The sequence below is a fragment of the Calonectris borealis genome, chromosome 3, assembly GCF_964195595.1.
Source record: "Calonectris borealis chromosome 3, bCalBor7.hap1.2, whole genome shotgun sequence".
Taxonomy (NCBI): Eukaryota; Metazoa; Chordata; class Aves; order Procellariiformes; family Procellariidae; genus Calonectris; species Calonectris borealis.
Window position 1 is genome coordinate 42,446,870 of NC_134314.1, and position 17,064 is coordinate 42,463,933.

The 17,064-nt window shown below is 45.9% G+C and overlaps 1 protein-coding gene across 1 annotated transcript in view; it reads right to left on the reverse strand.

Moving 5' to 3' along the window:
- The window catches only part of BACH2 (BACH transcriptional regulator 2), a 193,445-nt gene that overhangs the window by 142,776 nt on the left and 33,605 nt on the right, over positions 1-17,064 (reverse strand). Inside the window, exon 2 of the mRNA XM_075145492.1 lies at positions 7,049-7,135. The gene's annotated coding sequence lies outside the window, so the exon portion shown is untranslated. The remainder of the gene's footprint in view (positions 1-7,048; positions 7,136-17,064) is intronic.

Consider the following 17,064-nt stretch of genomic DNA (forward strand, 5'->3'; position numbering starts at 1 on the left):
AACACCAATTTAATTTGTAACAGAATCAAGGCAAAAAACTAAAGGTTCACGTTAGCAGTTCGTAACGCTACAGGAACTATGAGTGAAAAGCTAATGGAGTGAACAGAGCCTGAAAACAACTTGGTATTTTTTAACACAAACTTGACAAACCTGCTACTGCAAGGGCAGTGTCAGAGGGTGCTCGCACACCCTCGCTAGAAACTCTCAGACAACTCTCAAGGATCCCTAAGGATGCTCCAAGGGAATTAAAGAAGTCAATTTCATACACGCTGTGCTGTCTGGATTGATGTCTCACTAAACCAACAAGCAAAGTTTAATCTCCAAAAGGACTTCTACCTCTGCTGCGCTCGACCGAATGGAAGGGGAAGAGATTTAAGCTTGTTTGGTCTACGGCCAACGGAGACTTTCTAGCAGAAATGGAAGTCAGCCGATGAGCAGGCGATAAGCTGCTCCCAGAGTTTCCCTTGCTTTGAGAGGAGTGGAGTGGCTGGGAGATTTTCGGAGCAGATTCTCCAAACAAGCTGTTAAGAGAAGCCGCTATCCAGAAGGCTCGACAGGAGGAAAAAGGAAGCAGGGAAATCACAGTTAATGGGATTTGGCTGCAACCAGAAAACGGCTAGGTTTCCGAATACATTACAGTCCTGCGTCTCACCAGTTCATTGCTGCACCAGTTCATTGCTGGATGAGAAAAATTTAGATAGATTTAATGCCTTAAAAAGCTCCACGGAAATTTAGATTAATCTGTTTAGGACAAATCTTGCCTCTCTCCTGGGATGCCCTGTAGATGCACACATGAAGAAGAGGAAATTGCCACCACTACACCATAACTTCTGTGATTTTCTGTAACGGGGAAGCTGTCAGCCTAGAGATTTATTTATTTTAAGGTTATTTCCTAAGTCCCATAAACGAACGTTTGCGATACGGGGAGGTCACCACCCTGCTCATTTTAGATATAATCCGCAGAGAATTACAAAGTTTCCCCAAGTTTTCTGTGGGAGGGAATTGCTATCCGATTCCGTCAAGCAGGATAATTTGAGCTCAAAAGTAGAGGGTTACCTCGCTCCCAGAGGTCTCTCCTTGGCACAACTTCAGATCTAGGAAGGTTATACAATTAGGGCACAGAATAGGGTCTTTGGAAGGAAACATTGTGCTCTCACACCTGGAGGAAAGCGAGCAAACCCCCGGCTAGGGGTTGCATCGCTTTGGAAAGAGCAACCTCGGCAGGAGGCTGAGCAACCTCAGCAGGAGGTCCTCAGTGCCTCCCTCTCCAAAGCAGCAGACCTCCCGTTCATCCTCCAACCTAGGTGGAGAGAGAGTTGGTTGCTTAAGGTGGCAATAAAAGAAAAACTACCATAGACGATGCCCTCTACCTGTGCAAACTGAAGCCAAGCGCGGGACATGACACAACACGTATGAACTCCAAACTCATCCTTCCTCAGATCCCAAAGGAGGCAGCGCCACAGTACGTGCGAGGAGGGAAGATGCCAGCAGCAGAGAAATTTCTGGTCTAATTGTGATACAGAGGAAGAGGCAGTAGGAGCAGAAGAATGGAAATGATAGGAGAAGCGAGATAAAAGAATTATGGGGCTGATAGCATCTTATAGACAACATACTTTTAGAAGGGGAGGAAGCTGAGTGGCCATGAAAGAAGGGGAAGGAAGAGTAAGACTGATTTTCCCGATAGTCAGGTCATGAACAGTTCCCAAAACCTGTCTAGTCGGCTGGTTGTCTGACGTAAAGATGCAAAAAGCAACACATGCGGCATCTTTGGAGCGGAAAAAGGAGATATTGGGGAGTGGGGCACTCTGCAGGGGAATTAAGAAACCTACAAGTATTCTAAGTTCCATAAGTAGAGATGAAGCTATTGAGCTCTCAACCAATAACAAATGTGAATAGTTAACAGAGGAGTTATGCAGAATTGTCCACTAAGACAAAAATCTTAAAAACTTTGGCTCCTCGCAAATGTCTTTTCTTTTGGAAATCCCACAGCCACTGCTGGGAGATTAGCTTTATAAAGTGAGAATTTAACTGGAATTTCAGCTCAGGGTAACTAAGGGAAATGTTGCTCACAGCAACAGAAAATGTAGGATAATTAGGTATTTTGGGGAAGAGGGGAAAGAAAGTTACTGTAACTGTGCAGACAGAATAAATAACAATGCTGTCCTTCTCTGGGGCTTTTCTGAGGATCTCGGAGCAATCTACAGCGATTCCTCGTTAAAAGCTGCCGTGCTACGGCCACAGCTTATTGCACGGTCTAGGTCCCAAGCCTGGCCATAGTTCTCATCCTTACGCTCTTATCCCCCTGCTGCTCCTCACCCCGGACACCAGCTGTAAGCTGAGGGGCAGGGACGCCGTCGCGGGTTTGTGCAGTGTGGGGCCCCAGCCGGGACTCGGGGTGCTGCCAAGTGCTCCTTCAACATAATTAATGAGGCGGCCCGATCAAGAGACACCGAAGACAAAAGGTTTCCACCAAGTGAGAAAACTTAAGTGCGAGAAGCGAAGGCTCTCCCCACGCCGAATGTGCTCAGCGGCACAGCCTGGCAGGGCAAGCGGGCTGGGAAAGCCAGCCGTCTTTCAGACAAAAGTGTGAAAAAGAAGCGGGAGGAGAAAAAAGGGAAGACGAGGTCAAGCTGAGGGAGGCAGGCTCCAGACAAACCCTCCCCTCCCCAGAGGAAAGCACCTCAGCGGACACTACTGTGGAGTTTGCAGAAGATGCTGCTTAGTGGGGGAAAGGGTCAAGTTAAAATACAAAGCCACGTTTACAGGCTCCCACGAGTTCCTTAACTCCAGCTGAGAATTTAACGATATGCTTTGCATTGGACTTGTTTGATTGCACATGTTTTCCACCAATTTCCAGTTCCAGTTTCTGCTCCTACTCTGATTTTTAATCATCACTGGAACAAAACACGAATATTCAGATATTGCCTTGCTAAGAAATCTGGAGTAACTGGAAGTAATATTAACAATATTTAAATACAGTCCATGTCTATTTAAAGGTTTGAACGCATCTCGTTAGAACACTGCATAAATTAACCCAACCTAATTCTCCAGGATGCATCAAGATCTAAAAAGCCCCAAGTTTGATGTTCTCTCTTACCACCCACTTAAAAAAACCAAAACCAACATGCTGGGGTTAGCTTAGGTTGCAAACGGTAACAAAATCAACATTCAACTGAATAAATGCAATTTACTCCCTGATGTAATGAAGATCATGCCATAACCAGTTCAAAACCAAAACAAGAGGAGGCTCTCCCCCGCCCCCTCCATGCACACACCCCCCCCCCATTTTCGCAGCTCACGACGCCCCAGCACAGCCTGCCTGCTCGGGATCCTGCATCGCTCCCTCCATCCCTCCCCACCGCCTGAAACCATCCCCGGACGGAGCAAAGCGCGCGCGCTGCCGCCGCCGCCGGGCTCCCCGTCCCCGCCGCCCCGCTCGCGCTGGCAGCCAGACAAAGCAAACTCCGGTTGCATCACGGAGCAAACTCATTTTCCAGCAACCTCCCAGCCCGGAGTTTACCGCTACTGTAATCCGGTGCTGTCAACAACGCCGCCTTTGTTGCGCACCCGTGCGCGTGGCTTGCTTGTTGGTTGGTTTGTTGGGTTTTTTTATTATTATTATTTATTTTAAGGAGAATTTTTGTTTTAAATGAGTAATCTGTTTTCGAGTGATTTCTCCTCTGCGCTGGCTCCACCCTGCACTGTAAACGAGACATTACCTTATACAAGAATGAATCTGCTGCATTCCTCTGTCTAGCTGCCTCGCAGCACATTTCCTACGCTCGCAGCAGCCCCGGCAGCGCACGCTCTCCCACCCCTTCCCCCCCACCTTTTTTTCTTTTTTCTTTCCTTTTTTTTTTTTTTTTTTCTTTTCTTTTCACTGCCTCGCTGTGTTTTTGTGTAAATGATCTCACATGACTCAACAAATCCATCTGCCTGGAGCAGGCCAAGTTTGGAGCCTTCCCAGGAGGGAGGAGAAGAATTGCTTTGTGGAAAGGACCTGGAGCTTTGCCCTTTCTCTGGCTCAAATTACCCGCCTGTCAGGCCTGACGGATTTGGCTAAAAATAAAAGGAAGCGGGCCGTGAAAAGGAGATGAATGAGCTCAGCAGTTCCTTAGATAACATGGGCCTGGTGTCGCCCAAAGCTCCCAGAGCAGGAACTTCGGATGCCAGGCATGTGAGCGCGGAGCTGCAGCCTAGGTGAACTCAGCTGCTCGGGGAGCCAAAAAAAAAAAAAAAAAAAAAAGGGGGCAAAACCAACCATACGCTGTTGGAAATAAACAGATTAAAGACACGCAGAAGGAGAAAACTGCCTGCTGTAGGTTTTGAGCTTGTAAAAGGGGAGATTTACGGCGTTTCCAGTGGGGAAAGGGGGCGTGGGGGGGTGTGGCGGGGGGACGCACGTGATGTCAGCCTCCCGCCCTGCCCGGGGAGCCTCAGCATCCTCCCTGCAAATGCCTGCCCAGCGCCCGCAGCGGGTATTAAGCACTTAGTTTGGCAATGTAATGACACACTGCAACAATCTGTAATGCGAGGCAGTCAGCAAAGCCCTGGCTCGCTAAGCTCTTTCTCCTAACCATTAACCATATGTTTGGCTCCGCCGCCGCCCGAGCGAGCGGGTGTTCCAGCGCACCATCTGGTTTCTATCCACACAAGCAACTGCAAAGCACAGAGTATTTCCCTCCGGAGCTGCGTCTTCCTCCCTGGCTCCCCCTCCCCGCCTGGCCCCCCACTCCTCCACTCCCCGTCTTCCTCCTTCGCCCCCTTTCGAGCAGCGGCCTCGTCTCCCTACCGAGATGCTCGAAGCGCTGGGGACCGCGGCTGCCCCACCAAGGATGCAGCAGAAGAGCGGGGATGCTGAGGCGTGCCGCCCCCGTGAGCTCGCACCCCTGCGCGCACACACACAGGGATGGCATCCCTCAGCGTGGGGTCGATGCTTGGGGTACCGCGTTAAAAAATAGACATGTTCTTGACTGGTCCAGGAGCCGCTGCAGTGCCCATCGCATCTCACTCACGCACACGCACGCACAGGGAGCGTTCAGTTTGGATGACATCAACTCCATCCCGACACTGCAGAAGGACTTCAAGAATGAACCTAACAACAGGAGCACAATTAGCAGTGTTATCTCCTGCCCCCAAACAGGGCTTTCTAGGCACATTGGGTGTTGGTCCCCCATCCCACCAAATTAAGAAGATTCTGGGGGAAAAAAGGGGAAAAAAAAAAAAGGAGAAAAAGAGAAAAAGAAAGAAGAATAGAGTGAGAGAGCGCTGAAGAAAAAGGAATGAAAATATTTACTTTTCCTGTGATAACTAAACAAGCTTTTTCTGAAACTATAAAAAAAGCTTTAAAGTGTTATATTTTAGAAGACCTTGTACCATATGTTTGCTTTATGATTTTATGAATTCTAACTACTATTTATGTTTTTAAAGCACTTCCATCCTTCTGTTTATTTCTGAAGTCACCTATGGGAGATCAGCAGTAATATTCCTCTCAGGTTGGCCAATTTAAGATTAATCATGACCTAATGTAAGTATTCAGGGATGCAAGCAATAGGATATTCAGCAAATCCCACACTTGCTCCTTTAAAATAAGTTTATACTCTGCAATGAGTCACACATACAGTGTTTATCCAAGTTACCAGCGCTACAAGAAAAAAAAGCCCATTACATTTGCAAATACATACAAATCGCAGCTGTAAGCACCCAACTGCTTACACTAGGACTCATTTCTATGACTGGATATTGATTTTTTAATAATGTGTCATTATACCAATGTTGATACAGCAACTATCTTCCCGGAGTATGCAATTTAATATTAAGAAGCAGCTGGCTCTAGGAAATACCAAATCCACACCCATTCACATGCTATTTAAATGTCCTTCTTGGTCATGAATATAGCAATGCAAAACCACAACTGCGTTTTTCCCACCTAGCACCTAACAAAGAAAATGCAAAGGACTCGCCAGTTAAAAACAGCTCAGTCTAAGGCAACCACTCTGCTGATCTGCTTCTCGATAAAATACTGCAGAACCTCTCCAATCGGCACTGGAAACCAAGAGGCTAAGTTGAAAAAGATGCAATGTTTTTTGAATCTCTTCATACATGTGAGAAATCAGTGCACTAAAAAAGTGCGCTGCAGGCCCTTATCCTGGAATCAAATACATGTGGGGAAAACCCATATGCTTGGAAAAAGCCTGATGACTTCACTGGGGTTGCCTAAGAAGTTTGAGGGTAGGATCTGGCCCCAATTACGAATGCGGAGTGCAATTAGCACTGTAAACTCCCCCTCTTCATCTTCCACTCCCCCTCAGTGAGGGAAATAATTAAAATGATTAAAAACATAAGAGAGGCATTTTAGCTAGCAACTTACATTTCCTACAAAATAGGATCTAAATGTGTTGAAGTCCATTATTTTAAGATAAGATTGTTGCAAACATATTCGTATCATGCTTAAACATCACGCATTAGGTTTCTTACGGCCATGCAACAAGAAATTGTCTTCATTCACACACAGAAAACAACCAAGCGGTAGTCCTCTAAAGCAGTAAAGGTCTAGGTCTGGGTCTTTCAGTGGATAATGATCTCTGATCCAGAAATCTTTTAAAAGAGGGAATTCAAGGGAAATATTCATAGATTCAGAGTTGCGCAGTCTGAAGGGACAGCTAATCATTTGACCTTCTTCCATAAAACAGGCATGGAGCTTCCCCGCCTACATCGACGCAGCTGTAAGAGGTTGAATTGGAGAATCTCTTAGGGTAAAAAAACCCATAAAAAAAAACCAACAAGAAAGAACAGCCTCAGATTTAACAGCCTGACATAAGGGAGGAAGCTACCGCAGCCCCAGCAATGTTGTCCTATTCAGCAATCACCCGTGCTGCGGGAACACTCACACCCTCTCGCCTGGTCTGAATTAATTTAACAGCCAGCCACTGGGTCTTGTTATACCTTGTCACCTTCCTCTACTCCTCAGTCCCTGACAAAGGGCCACTGTCAGCTTGAAACCCAGCCAGTTTTTAAAGCATAATAAAAAGCAGTGTCACATTATTACCTGAATCCACCGAGTCCTCCTGCCAACAATGATGTTTTCACAATCACATTTTTCTGTTCTTAAAAACTTCTCTCTTGCCTCATCGCTCTATGTGAAAAACAACACAAAAGAGAAAATCGATTAACTGCACGCGATTATCTATTATTTGCATTACAGCAGTTGGCTTTCCCAGCAGATATTTAGGTCTTTTTTTTCTGCCATGTGTCATAAAGATACTAAACAAGAAAAAGTCCTTTCCCCAGAATTGCTCATTGACCAAAGAGAAGCGACAGAGAACAATTCAGAGGGGTGGCCGAGGTACCACAGCCCATCACTTGTAGAGCTGCACAGGAGAACGCAGCTCTCCTGTGCCCAAATCCTCTCCCCGGGGCATCCTGCCTGGCAGCGCCGGGACCAACCCCAAGCAGATACTCAGTGCCACCAAAAGCAGAAATACGGGGGAAAAGAGAGCTGCTTAAATTTCTTTCAGTTTCAACAGTAAATACATGCCACTAATAACCACAGCAGCAATGTAAAAATAATACTTGCAAAATTACATTGACAGTAAATTACTTAATCGTACAGTTTCCCTGAACTTTGCACCTACAACATTATTTAAATAGTGACTCCGCTTAAAATTCTTGAAAGGGTCTTTTAGTGTCTGTGTTTACTCCTCACTTCACATATTAGTAGCTTTAAGCTTCAGTGTCAAATTCACCTGCTGATACACCAATGAACCAAAATGTACACTTCATGCAAGAAATTTCCACAGTTAAATAAGGAAGAAAAAAGCACGTATGGTACAAACCCAGCTGAAGTTACAACCTCAAAAAACCCCACCAGCATCTCTGAATGGCCAGAAGACACATCATAGGTAAAGAAAAAATGCAACTGGATTTTCAGTACTGGAAATGCCATTAACGTCAGTATTTCATTGCTTTCTCTGAAAGCAAACAAAACAAACCCCTTCACTCAAGGAGAGGCAGCTCAACCATCTGTACACGATCCCTTGCCTACCTCCACAAGGGCACATGAAGTAAACACAGCCACGCAGCACGGGGTGGGGAAGATGGCTGGGATACCCTTCCTGCGATTTCAGCGCTTGGGCATTTGGCGTACTCTGTCCATCGTTGACACGGATGTCTCCCAGAAAGTTTTGTTGCAAGGTTTCGGTTGCAGTGGTCTGATTGAGCCATCCCCGAAAAAGTGGCTGGAAAGACTCAACAAATTCTGGCAACCTCTGGAACAGAGAGTTCAAACCTGGGACTAGCCAGGTGCCACACAAAGCAAAGAGCACGGTCTAGTCCAGGGCTGAGGAGGAGGGAGGTGGCCAGGTGGCCAGGCAGGTGCCAGGTTCCCTCTGGCATCTGCTCCCAAGCAGGCAGGACCACCTCCTGAGCAAGGACAGGGATCAACCCTCTCCCCTGCTCCAGGTGACCTCCCTGCTGCAGTCCCGGAGCCGTGAAGCCACCTACGCTCAACGCAGAGCAGCCAAGAGCTGGGCCAGAGGGGGAGGAGGAAAATATGTCAGAACGAGAAATTTCACTTAACGGGGACAGAAAATTGGAGGTAGGATGGGGAGAGAGCAACAACCTGGTTAGGCACGGAGGGCTGCACGGTGGCTGTGCAGCTGCAGCACTGCCCATGAAAAGCCTCTACGATGCCAGTGGATGCCGTTTGCCATTTGTTTGCTTCCTGCCTTTTTTCTTTGGTGCACCAAAGCTACGTTGCAAGAGAGAGCACTGATGAGTTGAAGCAATGAGAAGGGAGGGAAACGTGGCAGGCGAGCGCTGCCCGCAGCAACTCCCTTCACCCTCATCCCCTGCCGCGCTCGGCACGTGGGACGTACCTGAGCTGTGCATCAGGGCTATGGGATAAGCGCAGGACAACTCTGACAGTTGCTGGCAGCGAAGCCGGCAGCCAGCCCGCCGCTCCCTGCCACCCCTCTCGGCACTCAGGCAGATGAGCTGTGCCTTGGAGAGCTGCCACGCAGCTCCGACGCAGCGCCGCTCCAGTCATTTAAACCCAGCATTTCCCAAGTGGCCATTAATGGCGAGTTCCTAACCAAGCTGAAACCCTGGCTTCTCTCAAGCAAAACTAATGAACACTCGCGGCAAAAGGGAACCGTATTTCCAGTACATGAAATACTACGTAGTACGGAGACATCCCAGCGGCAAGGCTGTGAGATCCTCAAGATCCTTTGTCCTCTTGTTTTAACTCTCTTCCTGTAAAGAAGTGGGAACGCTTCCCGAATCATTTGTCAAACCCTCAAGCCTGACACCGATAAACAGAAAAAGTTTGTGAGGAAATGACAAACTTCTTCAGTAGGATTTGAGTTAGTGTGCCATAAATAAAAGCCTGGGGCCAAACACGGAACAGCAGGGAAAAACCAAGATGCTGAACAGGGCGCTCGCCCAGGGCTTGCAGCTACAGCTGTACGCTCGGCACTAGGCAGGGGACTCGCGCAAAGAGCAGGGTGCCATCACGTAATTGAAAACTGTCCATGCATTCACAAGACTTAAAATTAGGGCTGCAGAAATCCTTTTTATATCTCACTGAGTCGCACTCTGACCTTAGTTATAATATTGTAATGTATTTGTGTATGAAAATAAAATTAACAGCAAACAGCTGAAACCGCCCTAGATTATTATGCTGCCTTAGACATTCATAGCTTATAACAGAGCATAAGTCTACAGTCAACCTACTGCTCAACGCAGGAAGACAGACCTTAAAGGTAAATAATTCAGGGCTTGAATTCTTTAAGGTAAATAATTTAGGGCTCTAATGAACTCACTGACTGTAAATAGGGAGTTCCACTGCTAGGAACCCTCCAAACTGCCCTACATCCAATCCTCGGGAGTGCAGGGCAGAAAACTGTCAGCAAAACCATGCCTCAAATATTCCTGGCTATAGCAACAAGGACTCTGCCTAACACAAAAGGAGTCTCGGATAGGAAAAGGCAGCTTCACAGACCGGTTCCAGTGCTCCCTACTGTACCCATGAGTGGCTGAAAAGGAAGTGTAAATTCAGAAACCTCACTTGGGCAAGCAGTGAGGTGGTCTGTGAAGCAAGGTGGTTGACCCATGTTGTGTCCCATGGAAGCATGGGAAAAACCCTTCAAAGATAGCCAACACAGCAGTTTGGTCCAGAGGTGCCAAAAACACATATGACTATGGGTGAGGCTGTAAGCTCTTTGCTAAATAAGATAGCCCGTAGAGGAAAAGGAACCAGACAAACCCCCGACTCCTCCTCACTTCACAGTCTCTCTTCCCTATCCTCTTACAAAATTGGCTACGGTCAAGTGCTTTTATCAACACCTGTGAATTCCTGTGCATCCGTCAAAAAGCATCTCAGCCAGACAAAATCCATCAGCAAACCGCTGTATCAATCCTTGTCAATTCTTAAATTACCAGCAAGTCTCAGCCTTCCCAGCCTGCATCCTCTAGTTCCAAGGAGTCATTCACAAGCAGCAACTATTCCTGACCAAGCAAAGAAAGTGTATTAAAATGGAGATACAGTGAATTGTCAGTTATACAGTGTTGTTGCTGCTGGAAAGCTCCGAGGGTTTTTATGCTGTCTCACACATACATAAAGTAGTATGTAAAAACACCCTGGAGTTGCCTCACACCCTCTTACGAGACCTACATGAAACCAGACCGTGGAAGAAAACCCCGCCTTTCGCCGCCAGACACGATCACGTCAGCAGCAATAGCCAAGGTGCTGCAAGGCTGCTGACGAGCTTGGAAACACCGTATGGGAACATGCCTGCGGACCAGCAGTTGAAAACGCAACTGCTGTTCTCGCACCGTGCCCAGCGGAGATGAGATCTCATCGCCAGCAGAGATCTGGGTCACCAGCAGGAAGCTGGAGTTATCCCAGCACCACCTTTTAGGCAATGCTCCCGAAAGGGGAAACAAATCTGCGGCAAGGTTGCATCCGACAAGATCCTGGGTGTAAAACAAAACCAACCACCGGCAGTGTCTTTGCTCCCTGGTGATACCATCCAATCGAAAAAAAAAAACAAACCCAACATATTGTATGATGTATGCAAACTACTTTGCAGAAAGAGTTTGTTGTCAATGCAAGGTTCAGACTGCAGTGTCCCAAGAGCTGGCAAATGCATCTTGATCGCCAAAGTCTGCCTCCTAAATGCCAGGCTAAAAAGTACTTTTTTGCCTATCCTGTACTTAAAAAACGAAAACCCAAACGTGGGGAAGGAGAAAGCAAGAAAGACAATGAAGTATCAATTTTAAACCTATGACGTCTGTGAAAACTAAATGCGCTGAGTCTCCATGCAATCAAGCAGCTGATACCTATCCAGGCGCAGGACTGAAAACCAAACCAGCTTTCCAATCTCTGCTAACCAAAGCTTTTGCAATCTTCCTGTACGCCATTTCCTTGTTTACGTCTCATGGTACTGGAGTTCAGCTTTTGGAGAAACACGAATGGCGAACCTAGAAAGTGAAATGCGATATTATTTACAGAATAAGAGAGTATGCTGTTCGCAAGAATTTGTAGCCGCACACATCCCAATCCTGTTCCTCAGTCCAACACCCACTCCTGAAATCCTGTACCAACCAGATTAGCCAATGTGCACATGCTTGTGCTCTTGCGGAAACAATAGTCTCTTTCAGTCCGTACAATCTTCTGAAGAACCAGGCGAAAACGTCATGGGAAAAGTTAGGAAATATCTGCAGAAAACAGTCCACAAGATAAAAGGCAGAACGAGCCTTTTAACTTCTACGAAGTACATAACACGGAGGAGAAACGCATAGCTTTGTTACCTAGACCCTCTTCCAAAGGGGTTCCCCCCCGCCCTCCCCCCCCCCCCCCCAAGATGGAAAAGGGACTTTAAACAACTTTAGAAAATAAAACACTCCGGCGGTGGAACGGCTCCCTTATAAACAGAGTGCGGCAGGCGAAATCCCGCTTGGGGAGCTGCGCGGCAGATCTGGGAGCCGATACCCGCTCCCCCTACACGCAGGGATCTCCTGCTGACGGCAGGGATCTTGGCAGGCAGGGATCTTGGCAGGCAGGATGAGTCCTCCTGGCCGCCGTGCACAGCGCTCCTCCCTCCGCTCCCCTCCCAAACAACGCTCTGCTGCTGTGGAGGGCACAGCACTATTTTTTAATTAATCCAGTATAAGATTGGAGCTGCCTCAAGGTTAAGCTACATATTTTTTGTCTTTAACCAGCATGGCAGAAGTACCTACAGAGAAAAACACTCTGCCATAAGGCTAGGGAATTGAGAACAGAAAAGAAGCTGCAACAGAGCCACCCCTGACCTCTCGAAATTTTGCCTCCAGAGGACTCAAATATAAGAAACTGAATTTTTCATCAGCAGGGAAATGGGGTTGGGAAACTGATTCTCGGTAACATTATGGTTGGGAATATCACGTAAGAGTCCTTATGGACTTGTACCATCCATCTTCTATTGCAAACCGTAGGTCTCCAAAAAAGCTATCACAAAAAAATTTCCCCCCACTATCAGGACAGCACTAAGCACTCAGAGAGATTTAAAACAATTACAGTTCTACAAATCCTTGTTTCTCCTCTCGCAAGGGGCTATATAACTCCAGCAAGAAACAAATGCTCCCGTATCAAAGCGGATTTTCTCTGCATGCACTCATGCTGCCTATTCTTTTCTAATCATCTGGTATGCATCTTCCTACAGGATTGCTTATGTTAAGGGACATACCAACATCCGCTCTGCAAAAAATACCGACTCCTGTTCCACGCAAACGCAGCAAAGGTTAACAGCAGCGATCGTGGCTTCCACTCTGTCTTTGCCTTGCGCCGAGCACTGGCACCTTACCTCTCACTGCGCTTCCCCTCAACTCACGCTCACTCTCTGCAAGATTTTACTAAGCTGTTCTTCTAAACCCGACGGTAAGTATTTTAGGTAACTGTAGGAGCGAGTCAAAGTATTAATTTGATGTGTCTGATTGCACAGACACCATATGAGAATGTGAGAGCCGATCACAGAAGAATACAAGTTGCTTTTTCATTTCACAGCTCCGAGAGTCAAAAAGGGTGTGTAGGACGCTGATACATACCAGATGTTTTTAAAGTAAGGTGGAAAAACTGGTGTGGACACATTTGTCCATCGTGAAAGCTACCAACTGGCCATGCTGTAGTGAGCAGGCTTGCTCTGCCTGCGAAAGATTACAAGCCTAATGGAACGGGGGTATTCACAGCTTTCACGCACACATATAATCCTGCTCTCAATCCTGCTCACTTTTCCAGAAAATAAATTTGACAAGTCCGTCGGTGTGATGTGAGAAAGCCTCGAAACAGAACTCATTTTGTTACATATATTCTTGTACCTATTTAAAAAAAATGGCTTATTTTAAAGAAAAAAGCTTAGGCTGGAGCACATCTGTGGTTTCACCAAGTTCCACATTCAACCTAAGAAATGAAAGAGCAAAATTTTTTCAGTTGTTTGTAGCAAGCCTTGCGTCAGTTTCATTCAGAAATTTTTTTTCTCAGAATTTGTGTTTGGATTTAAAAAAAAAAAATTAAAAACCGCTTTCACCTCAGATCCCAGGGGCCTCAGCCACTACCCTCCCTGCTCTAGCCACTCTACAAATGCATAGAGACGTCACATCTCCCTCTTGAAAAGCCAAGTTTCATCTTGTAGTTACAAAACTGGAGGTTGTTTGCTTTTCTTTTTCAAAAAAAAAAAAAAGGGGGGAGAAGTCATCATCAAAAAAAAAAAAAAAAAAAAAGGAAAAAAAGGCAAGCAGCCCGGAAGAAAAACATCTTTTATATTGGCCTCTTGGGTGAAACTCATTGCAGAGAGAAGTCGTCTTTCCATGGACTTGGGATGAAGTCTGGAGAGTTCAAAATATTGCCAAGAGTGGACATCACTGTCCTTAACTGCGTGGCGTGGGAGTGCGTGAAGGGAAGGCTCCTCCATCAGCCATACACTTCCCAGGGTGAGAAGCCCAGGTGCTGCTGGAGGCACCCTCGTACCACGAAGCGCACACTCACAAGAGCTGTCGGACGCAATCACGTAAGATGGAGAGAGTACAGTGATACGCATCATGTAAGATGGAGAGAGACTTTGACAACCTTCTCGTTGGTAACTCTGCAGCTCCTATTTCCACAACCCATGCTGGTTCAAAGAACACCACAGGACGTGCATGAAAGAAGGCGGCGCATCTCAGGCTAGGGACAGGTAAATACATACACAGGTGAAGCAAGCTGGGGACTGGGATCTCACAAGCCTCCCATATCCAACCCAAAGCAACTTCTTCACTGAATGCCGCCTCAATTCTTTTTCTACATAATGTTTGCAATCGTAAAAGGAGATTTTGGAGATTTACCTAGGGCTTGTGAGGTGACAGGATATTTTGCTTACAGGCCTATTGAATATATTTATGCCTGTTGTTTTGATGTTTACTTGTGCACATACTCTGCCCCCTTCTTTCAGCCTAGCTCTGGCTGAGCAGCAGAACTGCCAAATCTTCTGGCTCTCGGAGCAAAGCGCTGCCTATGCCAGCCTCAAGCTCGGCACTGAGATCACTCATTCCCGCACAGGACTGTGGAGATAATCCTTTGCCCATTAAATATCCCACTTTCTTCCTTATTGCTCCAGGAGGATATGACTGAATGAATTGCACTTTTTCTGAACACCACCTTCTGCTTTTGTCGAGTACTTCAGTTACTGGTTCCAGCTGTACCTCCCTGTCCTTTGAGGCATCAGTTAAGGTTGCTAGGTCTGATTTCCAAGTCCCCAGCTATAAGTCTCTTCAAGGAAAAAAGGTTGGTTGCTATTAGCCCTATGAGAAAACATGCATTAGTCCATAATCATGGGCTCCTGAAACACAGCTGTTAAGCGCAAATCTCAGTTTCTGAAATATTCTTTGGGTTGCCTCATTATCTTTACTACATCCCAGCAGAAACCAGAGTCCCCACAGGCGGAAGGAGGAAGTCTTTATGCTTCCAGCTGCATCTAATGCTGGCTAGTCAACCAGAAGCAAAATGTTGCATCAACCTGATGTCTCACTTCAAAGTCTCAAAATTTTTCTCTTACTGCTGGGACTAGGTGCTTGTGGTTTGAGTTACCACCGGGGAAATGGAAACTCACAGCTAACGCTTCAGATTACTTCCTAACACTGCCGGGCTGCCCTCAGAACAAAAACAACCAGAAGATGTCAGACACAAAACGGCTTAAATCAGACACCTAGAAAACACTCTGTAATAAGCAAAAAGTTAAGTTCAATTGGAATGAAGGCTGAAGCTCCGGTAAGTCATCATTTTAATCTTAAAGAGTAGGACAGGATCCCTAAGAAGTAGCTCTGGCCAAGAGGTCCTGACCACTAAATTTAATCCTGCAGGTGCTGACTTCATGCTGTTGTCTTCCAGCCAGACCCTTCAGTTAAGCAGCCTTTAATGTTTTCAGCAGAATCTATAGACTGAAACTCCATTTTTTAAGTATAGTCATGCACAGAAGAAAAAAACCCACGCTCAGCTTAGAATCATAAAACCTTCCCAGGGTTGGAAGGGACTTTTAAAGGTCATCTAGTCCAACCCCCCTGCCAAGGGCAGGGACATCTTCAACTAGATCAGGTTGCTCAGAGCCCCATCCAACCTGACCTTCAATGTTTCCAGGGATGGGGCATCTACCACCTCTCTGGGCAACCTGTTCCAGTGTTTCACCACCCTCATCGTAAAAAATTACTTCCTTCTATCTAGTCTAAATCTACCTTCTTTTAGTTTAAAACCATTACCCCTTGTCCTGTCGCAACAGGCCCTGCTAAAAAGTCTGTCCCCATCTTTCTTATGAGCCCCCTTTAAGTACCGACAGGCTGCAAATAAGGTCTCCCAGATACCAGATCAATGAGCATACAGTCTTAGAAATATAACTCTAATCCCTCACTTGCTAAGAAATCTCTTTCAAAGAAATGTTTATGTTAAAATTTAAAGTTATGTTCAACATTAATCTTAGGGAATTTTACAACAGAATGTACCAATTTTAAAAGGATTCTACAGTTTTAATGAATTCCTAGAACCCATAGACAGAAATTAAATGGGGGGGGATCTACAGTGTTGGCTAGACATATTTCAATATTTGTTACCATAGAAACAAGCCAGCAGATTTAGGTTTTGGAGTTATCCTTGCTATAAAATATTAAACTTCCTACAGTTTTTGCATATGTATATTATGGCAAGAACACTGTCAATCCTGATAAAGCCCCCAAGCATCTTAATTATTTAACAGGATTTTAGCTTTTTTTTTTTCTTTTTTTAACAGAGTATCTTTTAATTTTTTTTTTTTCCTTAATAGACTGTACTTTAAAATCTTCCAATACTTCTAGAATACCAAAGAGACACTTCTGGCTGACAGAATAATATACAGGAGATGCACAGGAGATAAAGACTTATTTTTCCACAATGCTGTGAAGAAGTGGTAGATAAAAGGAACACAAACATATTCTGATAAAGAAGATTCAACAGTAACGATAAGAATTATACCAATTAGCAACTGTGATAATTTTACCAGCTAAAAGTACATTAAATGTTACATTTCATTTGAAAGAGAGTTCATACTTCAAATTTGGTGTTTTTGTTTTCAACCCTAGCAATGAAGAAATGCTGAAGTACAGAATTTAAGTGATTGGGATAACATCTTGACACTTCAATGCTATCAAATACTTCTGGCAGATGCTCAAGAAGCGAAACAAGCCCATTGTCCTTTCATGCTTCAGAAGAGCATCGACAGTTGTGTTCAATGCACAGCGCACCCAGCACGCGAAAGGATCAGCAATTCAAACGCAGAAGAAGGACAGATGTTTACTCCAGCAACGCTCCTTCAAAAAGGAAGGAGAAAAAAACCTTGTTCGAACAACTCAAATGGTGGAGGGGACTGACAGCTCAAGTTGCCATCCAGAGGAGTCCTGAGCGTCATTCGTTGTTGGGACGCGAGCTCAGCTGGGAGCAGTGGGGAAGGTCAACCCTTGGGCAAGCCCGAGCTCACCGCCGCCGGGACTGGATGTGTGCAAGTGGATTTCACAGCCAAAACTGGTTACGTG